Source organism: Lingula anatina, chromosome 2 (assembly GCF_051362555.1).
Source record: "Lingula anatina isolate TDL-2025a chromosome 2, LinAna3.0, whole genome shotgun sequence".
NCBI classification, from domain to species: domain Eukaryota; kingdom Metazoa; phylum Brachiopoda; class Lingulata; order Lingulida; family Lingulidae; genus Lingula; species Lingula anatina.
This window is the reverse complement of record NC_141768.1, coordinates 43,215,156-43,232,493: the sequence shown is the minus strand read 5'-3', so window position 1 is coordinate 43,232,493 and position 17,338 is coordinate 43,215,156. Positions and strand designations below refer to the sequence as shown.

The 17,338-nt window shown below is 37.4% G+C and overlaps 1 long non-coding RNA gene across 1 annotated transcript; it reads right to left on the bottom strand.

Moving 5' to 3' along the window:
- Window positions 1-4,850: 4,850 nt before the first annotated feature.
- LOC147763726 (uncharacterized) lies at window positions 4,851-16,120 on the bottom strand. Its single transcript, XR_015333293.1, has 2 exons — window positions 15,418-16,120; window positions 4,851-5,754 (listed from the first exon to the last, which is right to left on the bottom strand). It is a non-coding gene; the product is annotated as an uncharacterized LOC147763726 (long non-coding RNA).
- Window positions 16,121-17,338: the final 1,218 nt, after the last annotated feature.

The window sequence follows — 17,338 nt, the reverse complement described above, 5'->3', positions numbered from 1 at the left end:
ACAGAACCTGTGGCCCCTGTTATTTTTTGTGTCAGTTTAACTTTGACTATTATTCTGGACTAAAAGTGAAGGAATCCATGCTTCTTTTCCTGACTATAATCACGTTTAATATCGGTCATTAATTGAATTAGAATTGATATTCTTTTTACCAGAGTCATATTACCAATTCTTTCCAAAAGGCGTAAAACAGTCAACAAAATGAACAGCTCACGCAGAGAACTTTAATATAAATATAATACAGGATTTTACAGCAATTTCCGTTTTCCAAAGTGTAGAGACCAAAAAATTGATATCGACAAGCCAAATTTTCAGTCGTCAAAGGAAATATTCTGTAAAATATTGTGTTGTAAAATGTTTCTCTATGGTTCAATGTAAATTTGTTCAAAAAATTGTCATAACGTTATAATTAGACAGTCAAGTATTCGTCTGTCTGTCTGCGACATGCCATCATATCCATATACCAATCCTGTGGTTTTTCTTTTAGCTTAACTTGTTTACTTAACAAGTTATGAAAAACCGCGGAAGTTGTTACTTTTCTTCTCTCCTGTTCCCGAAAACCTTCCCACTTTTGTCACCCTCAGTGTCAAAGAGCTGGCTGTAGTCTTGCCGCAGTAACTTTTCAAATAAATGTTTAAACCGGCACCGTGCAGCGTTCTACAACTCGGGGTGCATTCCTCCCTCTTGTTCTTCGCAAGAAAGAAAACCATCCCTGAACGGATAATGCCTTCTATTAGAAACACAAATGTTTTTCTTTGGCGTAATTCTGGTCACTCTTTTACTCTTGAGCGTATTATCCCACGAATAGGTTTAGTAATCTCATATGAGCTCATTGTTTTTAATTTATTTAATCAAGAAAAGTATGGTTCGGATTGACTCACGCACGTTTGCTGGCAAAACAAAAACATTACATGAACAAACACGGAATTAGTTTCTATTGTGAGAACAAAATGATGAACAACAAGTTATGGTTGCCTGTGCCAAGGTGAGCTTATTGGCGGGAGTTTCTTGTTAGTTCAACAGGAATAAACGGCAATGGGGTTTGCTTGGCTTAGAATAGATACAGAGGTCTGCCCTTCCGAGTATTTTGGTCCTCAGAACGATCGCAATAACTTGGCAACCGTGAATATTATATCTATTACATTCCGCATTTAAAGTTTTGTATTAGTGCCAATAGAAAGTCCAAAAATAAGTCATAAAGATTTGGCATACAAACTCAATATTCATGACATGAAATGGACAAGTGGGCTGAATTTGAACATAGTGTGAAGCGTTATATGCGATGGGTGTAACACGCACATAACTGAATGAATAATACATATGTATAATAAATAATCATAGGTCAATATATAAGCGTCTTGGCATACACAACAATCGTCATTGTCTCTTGGGTAATAAAAGTCTTGTACTGGAAGAAATCGTTGCATCGTCATATCAACAACCGCAAATTGATAAATAGAGAAAGTAGTGAGTTATATGGCATATTGATAAGTTTAAGAATGAAAGTGTTAACATATATGCAATATTATAGCTGTGTTATTGATACATGAAACATTTTACCTTTAATTGCCACGTATGTAGGGTCTATATACCGGGGCGTTGCTAACACTTTCAGAAACCAATCTGCCACACTAAGAATTCTTGACCAAAAACAACATCTTCTCAAATGATAAAGTTGGTAAAATTTGAGGCTGTACATTAGAATTCTTTCATCAAACATTACAGTTTATATTTGATGTCAGATCAGTCATGTGTATGTAATGCAATTATTCACTTATTAGCACTACGGCCAAGGGCAGCAAAGGTATTAATTGCCCGTTTGGGTCTAGGAGTTTGGCTGGGTCCGGCCATTGAAGCTACCCGACCCCGCTTCTGTCGTTCACGCTGTGTTTTCACGATTTCTTTTCGGTATTCGGTGTCTACGAGGTCGGATTGTCCTACTTTGTGCTTTCTATTTTTGTGATATAACGCAAATGAGACTATCAAGAAGATGATGAATATCAAGGCAACGGCTACGTATGGAATCCATAGATATTCTTTAGGAATAAGCCCCGTGTGCCCGTTGTGATCCTGGCTCGCCTCTGTTGGTTTGCTTGTTGACGCCATGTTAGCTTTTCTGCGTCTCTTGATCCACGGATGACGTTTTTTCAAGATTATTGTGGCATTTTCTAATCAACTTAACTCACGAGGAGCTCATAAATCCTCATCTGTGTGTGATATTCACGCCTGTTGTAGTCTTAGAAGATAATGTCCTGGAGACACAAAGTCTAATCTAGATCATAAAACGCACGAAGCTCCAGTAAACGCCATCAGAGAGGAATTTCAAAGTGTATTAGTCCAAATCTTTTCTGTGCTCGACGTGACCACGGATCAGCTGTGAATTGGTGGCACCGATAATTTTAACTCGGTCTTGTGTTAAGCGAAGAATATATTGTAAAGATGATAGCACGACCTTAAAAGTTGCCAAAAACAGACCAGCGGTTGACTTTATAAGTAATTTGCCTTCCCCAAAATATTACTCCGATGCCTCTTTTCTTGTTTGACGTTGCAATTGTCCATGAAACAGGAAATGCATTCCATATAAGTAACTAATTACAAAATGTGTTACAAACACGAATTCACACGCGGTGACAAAATACAATCCCAATGTTTCTTTCGACTATTTTAAGAGCATCGTCCAATTTATCGTTATCTGTCCAACATAACCGCTGGTGGTGGCTTCAACTTAATACCAAACTTGGTACCAAAACCCAGTTTCTATAGCCGCAGAGCAATGAACCCAGTACGTAGACAAACAAGTTCCAGTAAATATTCGCTGCGATTTCTATCTTTAACACTGTAAGTCTACTTATATATATTCCGACCTTTTTGGGTTCCCAGAAAACCGTATAATCAAGAATAGTAAGAATTCTCCTTGCCTGGACCAGTGTAATCTAGCTGGAGAACTGTGCAAGAACTATATCCAGTATGTTCAGGTACTATTCAGTGTGTAATTAGCAGCAGGTCGTTCCGGTAATTGCTGCCTCTGCGGGTGGGTAATGTAGCCTCTCTGACGGAAAGCACCGTTTCCACCAATCAAGCAATATCAGGTGTCCTCTTATGTCACGATCTTGTCTCTTTCTTTCTCAAGCTTTTATTGGATCAACTTCAGCCGATAAAGTCGTTTCGTCGATATTTCCTGTCTTTGCAGATTACATGCCTCATCCGTTTTTCTCTTTCTGAAGACCGGTTGAAATGTAACCCTACCCCTCTTGTGTTATTACCAGGTAAACGGCTACCGTTAATGAGTAAAAACTACCAAAATGTAGCCAAAAGCCAGGTGATAGAATATGGAAAAAAGATTACGACTGGCTATATATATGAAATATTCATTCGGGCTTAATCAAACGTCTACTATATAACGCGGGAATGTCCCTGAAGAGTACATCATTTTCCATGCTTTATTTTTTGATTGGGCGATCGCGTGTAAAGGCTGCACCGTGGAAAGGAAACTGGCCATGTGGTACACAGTGGATTAGTTTTTACACCTGAACAGTTCCGCTTTTTGATTTTACAGATTAAAAAGATTTAAGAACACGAAAAGAATCCTAAAAACATGTCCTTATTGATATATGGTGTATTTTCATGGCCTGAACATGCATGCGGCTGAGAATAACCTGCAAATGATGAATAAGAGAACCATGTATCATTGAATTCACTTTAGGTGCGCTATCAGGTCATAGGCAAAACGGGGTAGCTAGGCTGAGTCCCTGGGGGTCACACCATCCGAAAATTAGTTGACCTTAATGGAACTGAGCATGAGATAGATTGCACCAGTCAACAATCTTTCAACTTATTCGACGAATAAAAATCTTTTACCTAAAGGCACAGCACGGGAAGAGAACCATTGACCCCAGTAAAGGATTTTAATAGTTTAAATTTTTTTACGTTTTAAACGTGTTTTCCCGATGATTTAATTTTCTGAATGAAAATGATCCTTATCTCACGCTACAACTAATATATATAACACGCTCTATTGTAATAAAAAACTTCGATATTTTTTATGACATAAGTACGTCATTTAAAATCTAGCTTTTTTAAATTCACATTTCCGACCAACTAAATATTTTATTACTGCTTCCAGGTATGGCCCAATAGTGAGAATATTTATCGAGTTACTTACATTTGGCTATATGAAAAGCACAACCATAAGATTGAAAAATAACAAGTCACACGGTTCACAGGCCCAAGCAAATATAATAGGATGATGAACATGTTTGAATGTGTAGGCAAATATCCACTCTCTCTTGCTGTGGTCACAGTATTACTGGCATAGCACACAATTTATTTCAAAGTCCACCATATATTGCACAGTTTGTCGTCAGACAAGAGGTCACCGCAATGCGAAGCGTCAACTCATGCCATAGTCTTCTCTCATCAGCGACCACGAAATGCTCACGCGCAGTCGGATTGTCTTCGACGCGGTAGGACGTAGAACAATTCAAGGTTAGAAGGTAAGAAATTGGCTAATATACCATCCCCCCAACCTCAACCACTATCCAGTTATTCTACCTGACAGATCAATCCTGCTGGCGGTTCCTCCTATCTCACCTTTAATTATGATATGATCTTGTTCTTTTCGAACGTGTTATTTTATAATTCATCGCTTCGCTCGATCATGACTGTATTATCACTCGCTTATGACTGGGTGACTTCCGTTCTCGCCTCCACAGCCGTACAATTATCAAACGGGACAAATAATTTCATTGCCATGTTATGATATTATGGCAAGCAGTTGCTTATTAAAACTCCTTGTAATGGTAGGCCTTAGTATAAGGCTTGCCTTTTATTTGCATAAAGACATGAACAGTTCATCAGTGAAAGGTAGTTTATTAAAAATACCTATATATATACATTTTTAAACAAACGGGTATTATCTACTAGTTGATAATTCATGCCTTGTATATGTTCCTTATTTTATTGACATAATGTAATCAGATGTCTTGTTCACGTATTATATTCATCTAGTGTCAAGAAATGCAATTGCAAAATAAACTAAATCCTCTATCTTTATTATATGAATAAATGCAGTGATATGGGTCTTTAGAACTTACATTTTGAAACATTTCCTTCTCGTGTAGGAAAACGATTAACATTTCAGTGGAATAAAAAATTTCTTTTAACTTTGCGATGTCATTCACCATTTCACAGCTTGAATCAAAACAAGTTGTCAATGAAAACAAGTTTCTATAACACAATTCGGTGAAATACATCTAAGGGTCAACCCAGCGCCCAGTTTTGTTAGTTGAGATCAAGTCCTCGTCATTGCGACCGCGACATCTGTGCTTCCCGATTGCTCGCCGCTGCTGCAATGAAAGCGAACGGCGCCACAGCGTTTTTAGTTCGTGAAGTTCCGGCACTCTTTCCCATCTCTACGTCCCTGCGTCGTTCACGTTGTCGTGCGAGAACCTCTTTTCTGTATTCGTTATCTACAGCCACGTGCTTGAGCCCTCCTTGGGACTGGCGGTTCTTTTTGTTCTTGTGATACATTATAAATGAAAACAGCAAAAAAGTTAGAATGATCACCGTCAAGGCGACGTACGGAATCCATAAGTGCTCTTTAGGAATGAGAGGACCCGAAGCCTTCATGGCGTCTGTGGTTTGGTTACGAATGTTCGAAGACTGGTGGTAAACAGACGCGGAGCTCATTATCAAGTAAATCCATAGGTTAGAAGGCGGGCCTGTCGTACGGAGTGCCTACTGACGTCAGACCATCGTCTGGAATGCGAAAGAGAAGAATCATTTTAGCTAAATACCATCTTTTTAATCACGCCTAGATACGAAAGCATTCGATATCCGTTGCCTAGATCTTGTCTAGATTAGATATCACAACCTACATTACGGCATTTTGCTTGTAGATTGTTAATCGGCTAATGATCTGTTTAGACCTTAATTGTATGTTTGAGATTCTTTCCTGGCAGCCGAGACTTGCGTTCAGACGAGGAACGTTGATCGTGGCAGGTTTTGTATGGGAAAACCATTTCCAAGTTGAACTTAAAAGCTACTGTGTTCAAAACCAAATTGAATTTACTCTTTTGTAAAAAAAGAAATGCATTAATGATATAAGTGTATTTTGATACATGTACGTCTATATGAAACGCAAATGTGGTATGGAGCCAGGTGAAAATAAGTTCCTGTAGAAAGTATCGTAAAATAAGGACCAACAAAGTCGATGGTTGTCCCAGCACAAATTTCTATGATTGCTTGCTTATTCATTATACGTAATTTTTGGATCAATAAAGTAATTTTGTTTTTCCTAAATGAAACCACGACATGGCTCCATGAATATATATTATTTCACGTCAGTCCTACATTCAAAAGATAATATGCTACTGTGACATTTATGTGAAAAATGATGCGTGTTCATCAAAGACATGTATTTCGATAAGAGGGTAATATTTTCAAAGTATATATAATGTGCGTCTTTCTCCCATCTTTTTCCAGGGGAAAATGGGTTGTGCTTTTGGATTTACATGGGACCCCTGGCCGAATTTACATATTTTGCGAATGTGTGAAAATTTAACAAACACGTGCACGCCAAACTAGTATTATAGAGATGGATTTGAATTTGACTGAAATTGCCACAAAATATCCTCTGCATCCCGAGTTATTTCAGGCAATCTTAATAAGATCAGGCTTTGAATGATAAGGGGTTAGTCTATTCATGTTTTTTTTCAAAAAGAGGAGGATATTTTAAGTTGGCGGTAAAAAGGAGGGGGGAGGGGTGCCACCGACCCTCTCGAGTTCTCTCTCTATCTATCTGTTCATGTGCTGCTTAACTAACACGTTAAGTTGATATTCAGTGCGTGACCTTCATTTCAAAGCCAACTCCACTTTTTGGTGCCAAAAACCACGCATTTGAATAACTATGCGCTTTGTTTTGACTGTAGACCCCATTTATTTGCACGTGTTATTTTACTTTTGATCATGTGATATAAAACAAACACGATGTTTTTAAAGACTTCAGCTTCAACTGTTCTTGCTGCAATGTTTGTTGGATTTGTTTTCTGACAGCAAACCCCTTTGTCAATAAGATAACCCAGATGTTGACTGTAGAAACCATGCATAAGCCATAAAATTAGACTCATTTTCTTTCAACTTTGCCAAGTTAAATGCTTTATGGTAAGCTTAATCGTAACATATTGCTTGACTGTTGTCAATAGGTTTTAGTGTGGTTGACTGCCTGATTGCGGAGTTTGGTATAATATTAGCTATTATTACGGTCGACCTTCATTCCACGAACATTACCAGCGGTCATGCAATTCCCCCAAAAACGCATATTTGTAATAACGATCAGCCTTCTGGGAGTGCTGGAATCAGGCTTTGAAAATTGACATTTCTGTTATTTTGGAGAACAAAGCTATACATCTCCTGCTATTGTGCAAGCACGAGATATGAGATATGTCGGTGAAATGAACGGATTTTGATTTCGGTTTCAAACATGAATAAATGATATCACACACACGTGCACGCACACTCATGCACATGCACACATGTACAGTTTTTTTACATAAACAGAGTCACACGTATTTTACATTTAATACTTAGAAAACAAGCATAGCGCTACAACATGTATTGATTCCAGGAAATCGAGGGAACACATGAAATTCCTTTCCCCCATTTCCTGATCTTCCCGATGTGTGCAGTACAGCAGGCATATTGTATAGGTCAGGAAAGTGAAAACAGGCGGCCCACTTCCCTCAACTCTGATAAGCCTCCATTATGAAATAGTACACTGCAAAAGATGTTAACGGTCCGGTACCTGTTTCTTTCCGATGTTGTTTTAAATCGTCTTATTTTTTTACAGCTAGAACATGTAAATTCCATAAACATAATACATCCTTTTCAAATAACGATATTATCTGTTCAAAGGATTTTAAAATATCTCCACTAGACGAAATTCTAAGGAAAGCATGTCAGTGTTCATTCGGTTGAAACAAAGGAAAATGGCATCAAAATTTATACAGATAGGACAGTATATAGCAGACCTTAATTGGGTGATGGTTAGAAAAAAGAACATTGTTCAGGACGCCAGGAAAGTGAGTTAATAATATATTTTTTGGCTTAAAACAAGTACGAGAACGCCTTACTGGAAGTTAACCTTGAGGAGCTAGGATTGTACAAATTAAGTCGCATAAATTGAAATATATTAACATATATCAATGGTGACCATTGGTTTGAACTCTGATTGGCCATTCTGTCGACACGCCCGCTTAATAGGGTTATCATCATTGGACAAAAATAACATAAAACAGTCGAAAACGTACACGAAAAAGATAAACACATGCAGATGTTGGTTATAATCGAACGAAAATTTCCTATAGGATGTCACACAGGACACTATGATTCTTGATAAAAATCCTACATGACTTTAAAGGAATTCTATCGGTCGTTCCGTAGGACCATACGGGGTTTTGGCCCAGTTTCCCATAACACGTCTTTTAGGACCCTAAAGGAAAATTCAGTAAGGGTTGCATCTGTCCTACATTATCAAGGGCCTTTGCTGTACCAGAAAAGCATATTCTTTCTTTCAGTTATCAGCCAAAAAATGGTTCACCAGAATAAGGTTAACAACAGAGAGCAAAGCACGCAAATTCAAGCCAATATTTCTGCCAAAATATTCCCAACTGTGTTTTGCCACTCTATATTGACCCCCGCTGCCCTTCCCGTACACTTAATCAGTAGCCAATTTGGTAGGAAAACCAAGCAGTGGGTTACTAGGTGCCCTTATCTCATTATGTTATTGAACAGGTAAAGGGCAGGTCTCTCGGAGCTGAATGGCCCTTTTGTGCTGATAATCTCGCCGACAATCTACCGCAAACTTTCCATTTAAACCATGATGTTTTTTAAAAAACAAATTATATATTGTGTGAGATGGAACCGTAATTGACAGCTCTACTCATTTTAGCATAGTGTACGTATTATCACCGGCAAGATGAAACGTTCTTCTTCAAAGATTGATGTTTAGGGATGTGTTTTTGCAGAGAATAACGTGATCAACCAAATAATTCAGACATTACATTTCCCGTGTGTTTAAAAATAATCCAGTGTTTGGCGTTAACTTGCGTCGGTCAAAGCTCTGGGACAGCAACAATGCGTCATTGCGTCATTACTCATTATCTGGAACTTGGGTACTAAGCCAAAAAGGCAGCATATCGACCAGTGTAGTTACCTCACACAGAAAACAGGTATTTGAAAGAAAACGGCTTGGCAGCTCACTAATTGATTCGATTTGTTGATATAACACACGAGCAATGAACCAGCTTTAAAACTTATCCCCGGACTAAAAAAAAATCTTGATCCACGGAGCGACTGTTCCAAGACAACCACTTTCTTCAAGAACCACGTGGGTGTGCCTCCAATTTGCTATGGCTCAGGTAGTGCACCAGTAAGTTTACATGTTATAGGTTCATAATGCCGTAATGACTTCGTCAGGTAATCATCCTAAGTGTTGCTCGGAGGAGGGAAAGGCGCCTATGAAACCTTGAGTGCAGAGCAATTATCTTTAAAGCAGCAATAAAAAATGACGCTGGATAGCTTTTTAGCCACCAAGAGTTCAGCGGCACTCTGGGGCAAAGAGAAGGTTCTATAACTAAAACACTTAAGCACAGAAAGTTATGATCCTATCTGTTGATTTATCACCTTTATAAAAAGAAAAATACAACTAACTGTTATTATAGTCTACGTCCAAAAACTGTCAAAATGTCAACTGGTTACGACTGGCTATCTAATAGCCTAGGTTTAATCAACATATTTTACTGAAAATGCGTAGGTTTGATATCCATCCAAAACACTGGACAATTTTAACAATAAGGCAGCAAAGCTGTAAAATGGACATACATGCATGACAAAACAGATAGAAACAGTAACATAAAAAACAGCATAAAATGATGAGCAGCCGTTTTAACTATAAAAGTGCATAGAACATGACTTTTTGATGCAATAGGAACAGCGTAGCACGACCAATCTTTAACTATGTTCCACTATTACTGTGAACATTCTGAAAATTAGACTAGCTCGTATTTTGGAATAGTAAGTAACATGATTTTCTCTTTGCTGTGTAATAACCATTAACTGTTGCGAAAAGATTACATAAGCTTGACAGTATCCTAGGACAATAAATCCCATTTTATCCTTGGCCCTGTGAAGATGTGGCAAGTTTTTCATAGAGGTACTGAGCCATAGTCGCTCATATCATATCATAGTGTGCACAAAGGACAGTAAAAGACTGACAGATTACAGTGGTGGTGCTAATATCAATTTCGCAATTTCGTAAAACAATAAACACGTTGCATTTCAGCACATAATGAAAATGGTTTGACAAGAGTATTATTATTTTTTTAGTTTTACCTCGATAAGTTTACAACCAGATGATGGGTTGAAATGAAAATCATTCTCCACAAAAGGTGGATTCGCAGCAGCAGTGTTAACTTTTGGTTCTGTAGCAAAGTTGATGGCATAGATATGGGATATAACGTCCTACTAAAAGCCATAACAAATACTGATGTACGAGAGTAAAGCTTATAACTACCCGCATGAACATACCCCTATCAAAATGAATAAATACCATACAGCACGACTGTATTAAAGCAGGCTCAGAAATACGAAATTTTGAAAGAGGTTTTTCAGCAAGGAGCAAGTAGACATCAATTAGGAGAGGGAGCTACATTTCATAGAATGGAATGGAATTTTATAGAACTTACGAAAATCCAATCTGGCTGTGTTTTTTAACGCGAGATGTATTTTCATTGTAAGAATCGTCCTTGTACGTTTGAGAATAATCAAGATAATAATTAACGGTGGCAGTACACAACATAAGTTTTTCTTGACAATTTTGAAGCAATATTACATTATTCTTAACAGCATAATCGTCACCAATTTTTATAATTATGTTTTACTGCTACTTTGGCCATTTAGAACAAGTAGCACAGGGACTCAGGACCATGGGAGTTCAAAATCACACCTTGAGAATGCCGATATGTGTAAACAGAATTAAATTTTTAATGCATAGTTGAAAGAAAATATTATTCAATCAGGGTGGTTTTTGTACTCGAGCTGCATTTTAGTCTTGAAAATTATTCATGGTAGCTTGAGAATAACAGGTAATACGGTGTGTTGACAAGAAAAGGGCATATATGTACAGAGACGGCGACGACAGACGCAGGTGGTTGATATGCATGAATATCCAGATCCATAGTGTCTGTCCATAAAAAGTTAGTGCCGCCATGTTTTTGTTACTTCCGGTGCACTTGAGAGGATGATTGATTTACAGCTAAGATTTCATTTGAAAGTATAATTAAATTAAATTGTGGGTTTACTTTTAATGATGGCCACCAGTGAAAGTGAAGTGCGAACACATTTGGAACATTTCAAGAAAACTAATGATTTTCAATCAGTTTGATGTCGCCAATTATGCATTTGATAGAGGTCTACCGATTGCCACCTTTTCATCATTGATAAAAAACGCAATTGCATTTTAAATAATCATATATGACTTTATTCCTGGAATGACATTTTTAGACAGGGTTTATTGAAATTAGTTATTCTTTAAAGTTTACGCTTACGTCCTGTAATCCTTTCACATCTTCATAAGATTTAATCAATTGATTTGGGTTGTCCCACAATGTAAATGGGCCTGCAAAGAAGCTAGGTACTCGTAGAAGGAAATTTTCATGTGCGATGATTAGTCTGTACATTTATTCGTTAGAGAGTAAGATATCTCATAAAAATGATGATATTTCCAAGAAAGACATTATTAAGGAAGGAAAGAAGTGCTGTTTGATTGAAATGTAATGATAATCCTAGTCTCCAAATATCTCCTAAATAATTTAATAACCTTCCAGGCGGTGGCCATTATTCTTGGAGTGCTCTTTTTCCTTGTTAATACATTCTTGTTAATACCAATAGTCTTATTATGTATTTTCAAACACAGCAATCTATGACTACTTGCAGGAGAACTTCTCGTTGTCAGTGAAGAGTGGTTCCAGGAAAGGTACCCCAGGGACATAAAAGTCAAGGCTGAACAGTCAATTAACTGACCTAACGTAAACTTTGCATGCTCTCGATTATGGACATCCAATATCTCAAATGCGTGTACAAACCGTAACCATCGCTTACACAGAGGAAAACTTACTAGTAAGAAGTATAACACATATTAATGATTCTCGACTTTTCGTCTTCTACATTAAAGGTACATACGAACCGAATATCGGTGGAGCGTGGGTTCCCAATAACACATGTAAACAACTTCTACTAATTTTTTATACGACTCTAATAAATTCGACAGGCCAAGGGATAAACTGAATAGATCACTCTATCAGCCATAAAAGAGCTTGAGACTGCTCCTTTCTTTAAAATTTTGGTCGGAAATTTAACCTACTTTCGTGACCTACTTTTCTGCCCCATTGACATACAGCATAGAATGCTAGCAGAAAAATCCGTTCAAACATCATTTTCAGGTAAAATTGGTAATTCTCTTAGTTATACTACATGAAACTATATGCTGGCATTTGGTCGGTTTTTGTGGCAAAAAATGAACTTTGTATGCATCTTTAAACAGAAGCCACATATGGCTCAAGCTAGCTATAAGCGAAGGAAGGACAAACGGCAAGAGAATTTGTTCAACCCACAGCTCCATATGGATCATCAAACACGGATGCGTTTCGATGGGCTGAATATTTATTAGATTGATCTGTTTTGGAACAGCGGTTCATTAGTTCAAAGTTTTATTAAGTGCCAATGTTCAGTGCTAACGCAAGTGTCCAGTAGTATTTACCATTAGAAATAAATGAACACAGAGGCAGTTTTCGTAGACCACGTTGATAAAATATGTTTACTTTTAATAGGCATTCGGTGAAAGATTTTAGTGTTGGTACGTAGCGGGCATGAAAACTTGTCTTTTAAAACTTTTCATGTAAAAGTTACACAGCAAAAGCTTATACAGATGTCCTTATCTCGGGTCCAGCATTTGTTGGATCCTATTTTTAATGTTTTTCAAACAACTAAAATATATCTACCACAAGTGAAAATAAATGAAAAGAGTCTCGACTGGAAAAGTGCAATATATAAAATCGTTTCTGAATACTAACTATATAACCTTTAATGAAATTCACAAGCCTCCATCGCCATTTACGAGAGAAGCTACCAAGAATCCAAAATGGAGTTAATTAATCGAGATTAAAATACCTCAAATGTACTCAACATAACGTTAAAAATCATCTTCCGTTTAGTTGCAAAACTCATTTGTCATTAATAAACAAAAAATCGCTTTCTCTACGTTTAAATAAATGTATGGCAATGTATGCGATTGATTACACTTAACGCACAATAAAACAAAAAAATTCTTAAGTTAGACGCCCCTAGTTTGTGTTGAGATAGACAATCTGCTCGTCAAAATGCTCCAGGGTAACATTTAGAGAAAAACTCACTTAACCTTACGTCGGTTTTACTCTTTATTACAGGCGTAACTGATATCAATGTACGTCATTATGCGGTTTGATGGGCACATGACCTAGGAGGAAGATGGGTTAGTTTTTCAGTGTAACTGTAATTTGTTACAGCTTGTAAATCATTAAATACACAGACAGCGGTGTGTATGAACACTGGCACACTTGGCGTCCCTATCTTGGAGTTTCCTAGGTAGTTGGTTATTAAGTCCACTGCTCCGTGTTATAGCGGCAGTACCAGGTGTCTTTTCATGGTAATTTGTGATAAGGAAGGCAGTTAACTGCATTTTACCACGCATATTTGCGGAATTCGGATCGGTGGATTCCAGATAAGCGTCACTTAAGAACCAATTTACACTCTTTTTATTAAGATTTACAGATTTCAACCAGTATATCACCTCTTGCTGCAATAAATACACTATGGTATAAATTAAACGGTACACCCTAAAAAATTGAGATCTCTTTATTTATGATACCAATATTTTAATTTATCCAATGGGTATGGGCGAGTATGGCACGGAGAAATTGAATTACGAGCAACAGCCATTAAAACATCCATACAGGTATATTAGTTTGGGCCACAAATGTTTTTCATTTTCTGTTTATTAGAGAAGGCACCACAGTACAGACCATTCGCCCGGTAAACAACCATAGCCCTTATAATCGGTCTGCTGGCATTCGGTACCTAGCACATTAATGATATTGTGTAGCTATGTGTTTTATACCGGATCATTAGCCAGGGGGGTTTTAAGAAGGAACCACCTTTTCTGCCGGAAAAGGCCCTCTCTGAATAAAATTTAATCTAGGTACGCTAAGATTTCATGTTAAAAGGTCCATTTTGTTAGGCAAATATACCCCCCCTTGAAAATAGCTGGCTACGGACCTGTGTACAGCGAATGTACATGCATAAACAAAGCCACTTTTGCTGGCAATATTGACATTAGGCATGCATGACTTGGTGGACATATTGACTACCATATTAGAAACAGAACTGGGATTTCATTAGCGCCATTGGCAGTGCCAATTGTCTCCACATGCCTTACGTAATAATTGGTGATTAATTGATCGGTTTTTTCCCTTTGGGTTCTGATGCTTGGTAGGGTAAATAACTTGGCAGTGCAATGATGTTTTAATTTGCACAGCTGAATGTGCCAAAAACAAGGGATGTACAGTTTATGTGTCTGCTTTTTCTTATTACTGTATATAACGTGTGCCACCTCTTATTTAATCTTTTTAGACAAACACAGATTTGGTTTTAACTCAATTTAAGCGGAGTTGACACTGGTTATTATATACTCTCAATATCAAGTAGCTTGTTCGTCCCATCTTTTTATGACATGAATAAAGACAACTAAGTGTTCTTCACGTGCAGTATAACTACATTAAATGACATATAACATACAATAATAAATAATATTATATATACCAATACAGATACATTTTTGTACATCGTTCAAACAAAATAAGTATAATTGTCCACAAAGCTTCCAAAGATATCGCAAATAGGGACAAAATACACAAATATTGATACCTAAGCACCAACATTAACTTTAAATAAAATCCATACAGTAAACAAAATTATCTGTACATTTCCTTTACTTAAGTGTTCCATATACGACAAGGTTAATTTAACATACTTGGTTTTAGTTTGCCCTGAAGATTATCTAAAACATAGGCATATACCGGTATATGTGAAAGGAATTGGATTTTAACCAGCTTTTAATATGATCTTAACCTTATTCTAAGTAAAAAAACTAACACACACAAAAGTTAAAATCCACATTTGAAAACTGATATTAAAAAAAGCAGAATGACAAGTCAACAGATCTTCTCAACACTCATCAAACACAGTCTAAGACCACGACTTAATTCAGCATATGAAATTAATTTTTTGAAATCTAAGTCCGCACTCAAGTTGTGGTGAAGATTGCCTTACCTATTTGGTATGTTCAGTTGGCTCCGTCCACTAGTACGTGCCCGCAATGAATGGATAGTGAGAATTAATGCAGGTATAGATATTGTCCCTTTAATTAACACCTGTCTGGTTGTTATCGGGATAAGTAGAGAATTAATTCTCCTCCAAGTTGTGAGGTACTCAGGTATTGGGCGTTATGGCGTAATGTCCCTAAAACAAATTGGTTGGCTGTTACATTCAGTGTGATCTGTCGAGGAAACTGTTTGGATTCCCTCTGAACTGCTGTATGCTTTGTAGCTATGGTATTGGCCGCTAGCTGCTGGTAGTCTGCAAATGCCAACTTCCTTCCTCGAATGTAAAACAAAATACTTGGTGTGCCTCGACTCCTCGCTACTGACAGACACACCACCCGATGTACCTTAAACAGCCAAAAATAGCCCAACCGTGACTTTTTGCCGTGGTTTGAACGCGAGCATGCAACCAACCAGACATCTAGCTCAGATGAACGCGCCCCGGGAACGCGCTATCATTTGTTAATGGTTTGTCCTTGTTTCTCCTCTGATCAATCCGGGGAGAGATTTCATCAACTGCTGAATGGTAAATGGAAATGGTGCATGATTTAGAGAGGAGATTGTTAGCATTAAAAAGCGAGTGCTGCACAGCTATCAAAACCTCAACCATGACTTATATCCCCAGCAGCATTTGAAATAGCCCCTTGCGCAGTAGGCTGAAAACCTCCTGAGAAATTTAACAGATGAAAGAACAGAAATTAAGTGGTAAATATATATCTTCGTCAAACCGGTGGTTTCTTTTCTAGGCCAAGGCTGACGCGAACGTGCACGCACTCACACACTACACGTTAAAAAAACTGATGCATACACGCAAGAAATTAGCCATGAGAGAGAGAGAGAGAGAGAGAGAGAGATTCAAAACCAACGGCAATATTGACTCCTAATGAAAAGTGTCATTGGATTTGTACGTATCTATACGATTGATTATTATATATGATTATATATTGATTATACGAGAATGATTGATATTTATGACTTTTAAGCTTGTTCTCAGGTGTTAAAATCAAACAATGCATTATGCAAAAGAACAAAAAGAAACGAAAACGATACATCGATTGAAAAAAACCTACGTCAAGTGTAGTCACCCTACGCCACTTTTTTTTCAATGGTTGAATAAGGTCACGCTGAAATGAAAATGACAATCAGTTATTACGGACTGTGATGGATGGCAATTTAATTATGGTTTCTCCTGTGTACGACCCGGATTGCATGCGAGTTTTTGAGCGGCAGTATATGTAAGTGAGGGTGAGTGTGAGAAACAGAATTGTGACAACTGCAAGTTTCTCACCTAACACATTTCCAAATGTTTCAGTTGATTCCAATCCTCAGGAATTAATAATGGGGAATCAATTTGCCTGCAGATAGGCCATCTCCAAATTCACTATAAAGACTTGTTAATGTGCTACCCCACATTTTTCAGGAATATTCACTGCTAACCCTTTCAATCGATACCAATTCCCTTTGGGTTGTTTTAGCTTTGCAAAATACTTCATCCTCCAAATTGGCGCTTTATGAAGAGATAATCCGAGTGTTACATTTTTCTGGTACATTTTATAGTAGTGTGGATAACACTGACCGAAGGTCATTTCCTTTTTACATTGTATTTTGTTTGTAAAATCCAGATAAACCCCTCAAAGTGATAACTATCCTTTTGGTAATTTTGTAACATTGACATTTTAACTGTTCAAGGTGCCAATCAACCCTACAGGTCATCTATCCTTAAGACTCGCCGAAGAACAAATTCTTGTGCAATTTGTATAAATTAATTAACAATCGATAGCATTATCCGTACCTTAATGAAAGTATTACTGAGTTACAGAAACGGAGTAAATTAATCTAAGTCCCGGGAAATCAACTGAAATCAAATACCA